Below are 6,168 nucleotides of genomic sequence, written 5' to 3'. Positions count from 1 at the left end.
CAGGGGCAATTGCAGCCCGTGTTCAAATTTCAAGTGGCCCACAGCCTCTTCTTCCCGCCGGCTCAGTCTGTCACTCATCCTTGACGGCTGGCGTTTTTCCCTTCACCACACAGCGGTTCCCGCAGCTGTCCCCTGCTGCCTCCTACTCCACAGCCACCCTGCTCTATAGAGCATCTCAGCCATATTTTTCACCAGAAGATGGCAGTAGACCTGAGTCAGCACTCTCGCCGCATGACCCTTGTGAGCTTGTGTGCCCATTTCTAAAATGGCGACTGTAACTACAAAAAGGAAAATTGACAGCGAGGGCCACCGCTTCTAGGACAAGTGGAAATTGGAGTATTTTTTTCACTGAAATACGAAACAACGGTGTCTGCCAGATTTGCCAAGAAACTATGGCTGTTTTCAAGGAATTCAATATCAAGAGGCACTACCGACGAAACATGCTAACTACAACAAGCTAACTGGGAACGAACGTGGTGAAAAATGGAAGGAACTGGAAGCTGCTTTAACAGCACAGCAGCGCTTTTTCACAAGAGCTCATGAGTCAAATGAAAATGCCACAATGGTAAGCTACGAGGTGGCAACACTGATTGCCAAGCACTGCAAACCTTTTACTGAGGGTGAATTTGTTAAAGACTGTGTGATGAAAATGGTGGAGAAAATTTGTCCTGAGAAGAAGCAAGAGTTTGCCAATGTTTGCCTGGCTTGTAACACTGGTACGGTGAATTGAAGACATTTCATCTGATATTAAGAGACAGAGGCAAAAGGAGTGGAGTTTCAGAAGCACAGATGCATCTCACACCGCTCAGTTATTGATTTTTTTGAGAGGAGTAGACAATAATATAAATGTTCTGTCCCCCTTCCTCACGCAGGCAAACGTAATACCAAGCACGCCTGCCAATATTTTATTAGGTAAACAGATTAGAATTCTTGGCAGACCAAGGTTTTGACAGCAAACTGCCGAATGCCTGCCAAGACCGTTTTCACTCCCATAAAGCAGAAGAGGATTTATCTTCAGTCCGTTCCAGGAGCAACAAATTATCCACGAGTCAAGAGTTTAGTCAATGTTCAGTCCAAAATATATCCAAGCCGAATTTCAGAGATCACGATGTGACTTTCAGGGTTTGACTTTATCCGTTACAAAGCCTGAAGAGCAATCCCACCCACTTTTATTCCTGGTGGGGCGTGGCTCTGTGACTCAGCTCAATCTCTGGCCCTCCCATGCCTCTTCCGTTGCTGTGCACACTTCTCCCTCTGATGCTGCCTGGGATCAAGCCAGGATTCATCATCCTCGCTCCCTATCAATTGGTGCTCCGATATGCCTTCCTCCTGGCACATCCCAGGCTGTTCCTCCTGGCCTTCAGATGGAACCTGAGGAACCTGAGGCATAAACTGGTGATGAAGGCTGTTAATTATATTCGCTCCAAAGCCCTGTGCCACAGCCAGTTTCAACAGTTTCTACTCAACATCCAGACTGAATACAGAGATGTTGTGTATCACAACGAGGTAAGATGGCTCAGTCGGGAGTCTGCATTGCAGCACTTCTACTCTCTTAGGGAGGAAATCAGATAATTCTTGGCAAAAAAGGGACAACCGATATCAGAACTATCTGTTCCTGTCTGTCTGGCTGATTTTTGATTTTTAGTTGACATAACACAACATCTAAATGTGCTGAACACAAGCCTTCAGGGGCAAAATGCAGTGGTAAACCAACTGTATTCACATATCAAAGCCTTTGGGACCAAGCTGCTACTTTTCCAAAGGCACCTGCAGCCCAATACCACACATTTCCCATTGCTGCAGGAAATAATGACCAGTTTTCCACAGAACAATATGAGTGTGCAAATAAGGAGTTATGAAGCAGACATCTCATCTCTGGCTGAGGAGTTTCAATAGTGCTTTCGGGATTTTGCAGCTATTGAAAAGGAGATCACGCTTTTTTCCTCTCCTTTCTCTGTGGACCCTGATGATGCTCCAGACCACCTGCAGCTGGAGCTCATTGAGCTGCAGTGTGATGCCGAGTGTCGCAGTTGGCACCAACAGCTCCCTCTTGTCAACTTTTACCGCCAGCTGGATAAAGACAGGTTCCAAGAGATTCGAACTTTTGCTAAGAAAATGCTGAGCTTGTTTGATTCGACATACTTGTGCGAGAAGACATTCTCGGTTATGAATATTAACAAGAACTGTGTGAGGACGAGCCTAATTGACTTTTAACTGCATGACATCTTGCGCATCAAAACCACTGTTTTTGAGCCAGACCTGGCCTATATAATGCAGTCAAGATCTCAGTATCACCCTTCACATCAGTGTGGTTATTTGTTTAGTCTTAAAATAGTTCATTTGCATTTAATGTTAATGGTTGAAAGAATGTCAGGCTGAATGGTCGGCCTCCACACATTTTCACCTCACCAAATCTGGCCCTCCTTGCAAAAAGTTTGGACACCCCTGCCTTAACTGATCCTCATATGATTTATCCAGTAGACTCCTTACTATATTAGTTGCTCTTCTCTACATTCTTTCTTTTTTGTATCACGATAACGAAAATTAGATGCAGTATTCCAAGCGTGGCATCACTAGTATAGTATAAAATGATACTATCATTTCTTGTGATTTTGATGCCATCCCTCTGTTGATGAAGCCTAGGACTGCATTGGCTTTTTTGGCAGCATTCATATTTAAGCAATACTCCACTAGGACACCTAGACCCCTCTCACAGTTACTATTATTGAGCCAAGTACTGCCTATTCTATACCTGTGCATTTGGTTTTTTCCTGCCAAAGTGCAGGATCTTATTTGTCTCACCACTGAACTGCATCTTGTTAGCTAGGGCCCAATGCTCAAATCTGTTAAGATCCTTCTGAATCTTGAGTCTATCCTTCAAAGTGTTAGCAATTCCCCCCAATTTGATTTTGTCTGCAAATTTGATAAGCATTCTTTCTATCGTCTTATCTAGATAATTTATGAAGATGTTTATAATTTATGAAGAGCTCCTGAAGTACCCCATTGTATGCTTCCCTGCATGTAGATATAGTTCCATTCAGGACTATACTCTGAGTGCAGTTTGTCAGCTAACTGTGAATCCATCTTGTAGTGGTACTGTCTAACCCACATTGTCCTATCTTACCAAAATGTGGTGGTGGTCTACTTTGTCAATGCTTTACTGAAGTTTAAATATACTACAGTACATCCACAGTGTTTTCCTGGTCCACTACCATATTTTTCGGACTATAAGACGCACCGGACTATAAGATGCACCTTACTTTTTGGGGAGGGAAAGCAAGAAAAACAAATTCTGCCTCTGCCTACCAGCATCAGGATCAGCGGCATCCTCACTTCCACTCGGATTTTGACAACGAGTAGCACAGATCTTCTTATCCGTTTAAAACAAACCCTATCACCCTATGCACATTTAACTGGAGTGGGTGGGGTAGGGTGGGGGATGATTTTCATGAGGGCAGAAGAGGACACTGCCATCTCATAAACACGGTGCCGGGCTTCCTGGCAATCCCCCTGCACCTTACGTCCCATGAGCTGCCACCCAAAAACACTTTCCTCCCTGATTCCAAAAATGGGGCGTGCAGAGGGAAAAAAAGAGCATCGTATTTCAGGCGGTGGGTGGCTCCTGCTGGCGCTGCCGGCCAAAAACACTTTCCTCCCCGATTCCAAAAATGGGCATGTGGAGGCAAAAAAAGAACATTGCATTTTCGGGCACTTCCAGGCGGTGGAGATTGCGGCAACAGTGTTTTCAGGTGGCAGCACCTTGCCTTACACCTCCCACACAGCGCCTGCTTCACCAACCAAGTCCCGACCTCCGCGCTTCTCTGGGCCGCTTCCGGAATCTGTTATCTAATCAGATGAGATATTTCCATGACAATAGCTTTGTTCATCTTCCCAGACTCTGAAGCATGCCTATAGAAATTTAGGAAGAACTGAGTCATGTGGCCTATAGAAATTTAGGAAGAACTGAGTCATGTGGCGTAGGGCTTGAAATGAGCCCCAGAGAGTTCTGTGCTTGGCACACTAACTGATGAGTGGGTCAATGGGGGATTCAAATAAAAGTCCTGTTCAACAGCAAGCAAGAAAGATGAGGGAAAAGCTAATGGTCAAGCTGACCTCCTCCACCCCCACATTTCCCCACTGAATGCCAGTGGCAAAAGGAATATTGATGGGGGTGAGCTACTTTTAACAGTGGTCTATATTACTACAGTATAGAAGAAAAGTTAATGTACTTCTGCTAGTCAGAAATCTTGTGATACTTCAGGCTATGTGCCAAGTGAGTAAGGCCCTTGCCAGAACCATGATCTGCTCATTTCCAACTCTGACTGATGTCTTCTCGGTGTCTTGAGAGCAGAGTGTTGTTTGTGAATTAACGGGACATGGGTGAGTATTCTGTGCTATTGCTGATGTCCTGCTTAATCTTGACCAAGATACTTTGTTTACTCTGCAGGTAGACTCTATTTTTTTATTTGTTTTCAACCCTCTCCTTTGAGAATACTTGCCTTTCATATGTAACCAAACCTTATTATGTGGAATCCTCTTGACCTAGGGCAGGGCTGTCAAACTCCTGGCCCGTGGGCCAGATGTGTCATGCGCTGGCCATGCCCATGCCCTGTTTAGCAAAGGGGGGAAAAGTCCCAATATGTCACGTGACGCAGCTGTGATGACGTGAGTTTGACACCCTGATCTAGGGAGCGAGGACTTTGTGTTCTCCTTTGAAGATTCTGTTTCCTATAAGTGATCAATAATTTGATTCAAATGTTCCATTTTGGTGCTGGCTACCATCTCTGGAGAAAAGAAGGGACTTGCCTGGCCAAGCCACTATTCATTTATGTTGAACTCCCTGAAGAATGGAACAGTGTCTCCCATGCTTTCGAATCGGGGGGATATAGTATCCCTCTTTAGAAGATGAAATGTACTTGATGTTCAGCCTTTTTTTAAAAATCTTTCTCAAGAATACATTTTTAAAAGTTGCAATAATGAATGCCTAAGGAGAGTTGAGCCAATTTTAGGGATTCACTGTAATAATTTTCAGTGCTGGTAAATAATACAATGCTTTATTGTTACTCATGCATGTTTTTTTCACTGTGGAATATTATTAAATGTTTAAGTTTTTAAGAAATGCACTTAAAAACATAAAAGCAATTCTTTTTATTCAAGCTAGCTCCAGTCCTTTGACGAGCACTGCTGCTCTAGGCAGTATTTTTTCCCATAGTGGGAAAAATTGGCAATCCTGTTATTTTTAAGCCTGTGTTTCTCTGATGCCCAAGAATCTTTCAAACAGACATTTATTCCATAGTGTAATTTTTAGACCAGATAAAATTTATACGCTGGGGGCTTTTTGGAAGCAGAACTATAAATATGAAAATGCTTAGATAAAAGTGTAGTTTTCTCCCCCCCCTTTTCTCGAGATGGATTTTCCATCATTATAGCATTGAAATGATGATAATTATTGGTTTATAACTGTGATATGTATGTGAAATACAATTTAAGGGGTTCTATATGAAAGTGTGATATTTATTTTTAATTGTTTTGACTTTTATTCTTAACCATCTTCTACAGTAGAATAAAATATGTAAATTGAAATAAAAAACCCTTCACTCTTGAATGAGATCTACTTCAGTAGAGTTTTACTAACAATTACAGCCTCAGTATAATCTGTTTATGCTTTTCTACTGAGAAGGAAGTCCCACTGTTTGCTTTATAATTACTGCAAGCTTAGTGAATGGCCTGGGAGATACTTACAATAAACATACATGGGGCTCCATTGGTTATGCATAGAGACAAGTCATTCTAATTCTCTATTTCCACTTCCTCCTTATCATCTTCTCCTCTGGCAGTTAAGTACTCATATATCACTGCACATACTCCCATCAGCCAGGCCAACACAGTGCCAGCAGAAAATATACCAAAGCCAACTAACCCCAAAAAGAGGTAGTCTTGGTTGCTGAAATGGATGTAGCACTTGTAGTAGAGTTCTTCTTGCATCTCTTCCAGCATTTTCAAGCCATGCATAAAAACAGGGCTGTAGCAGGTGACATTGGCTGGGTCTGCAGAGAAAACACAGGAATGACAACAGGCCTTGATTTATGCTAGAAATCATACCAACAAAGGATGATACTTAGTACTTGCAGGAAGGGATACCTAGAAGCTCTCAGAATGCACTGTAAT

General features: G+C 42.9%; 1 long non-coding RNA gene across 1 annotated transcript in view; it reads right to left on the bottom strand.

Moving 5' to 3' along the window:
- Positions 1-5,605: 5,605 nt before the first annotated feature.
- The window catches only part of LOC117661077 (uncharacterized), a 34,811-nt gene continuing 34,248 nt past the window's right edge, over positions 5,606-6,168 (bottom strand). The window contains exon 3 of the long non-coding RNA XR_015733519.1: positions 5,606-6,047. This is a non-coding gene — a long non-coding RNA (uncharacterized LOC117661077). The remainder of the gene's footprint in view (positions 6,048-6,168) is intronic.

Source organism: Pantherophis guttatus, chromosome 3 (genome assembly GCF_059756535.1).
Source record: "Pantherophis guttatus breed Tessera chromosome 3, ASM5975653v1, whole genome shotgun sequence".
Lineage (NCBI taxonomy): Eukaryota > Metazoa > Chordata > Lepidosauria > Squamata > Colubridae > Pantherophis > Pantherophis guttatus.
This window is presented reverse-complemented; position numbering and strand designations above follow the sequence as displayed.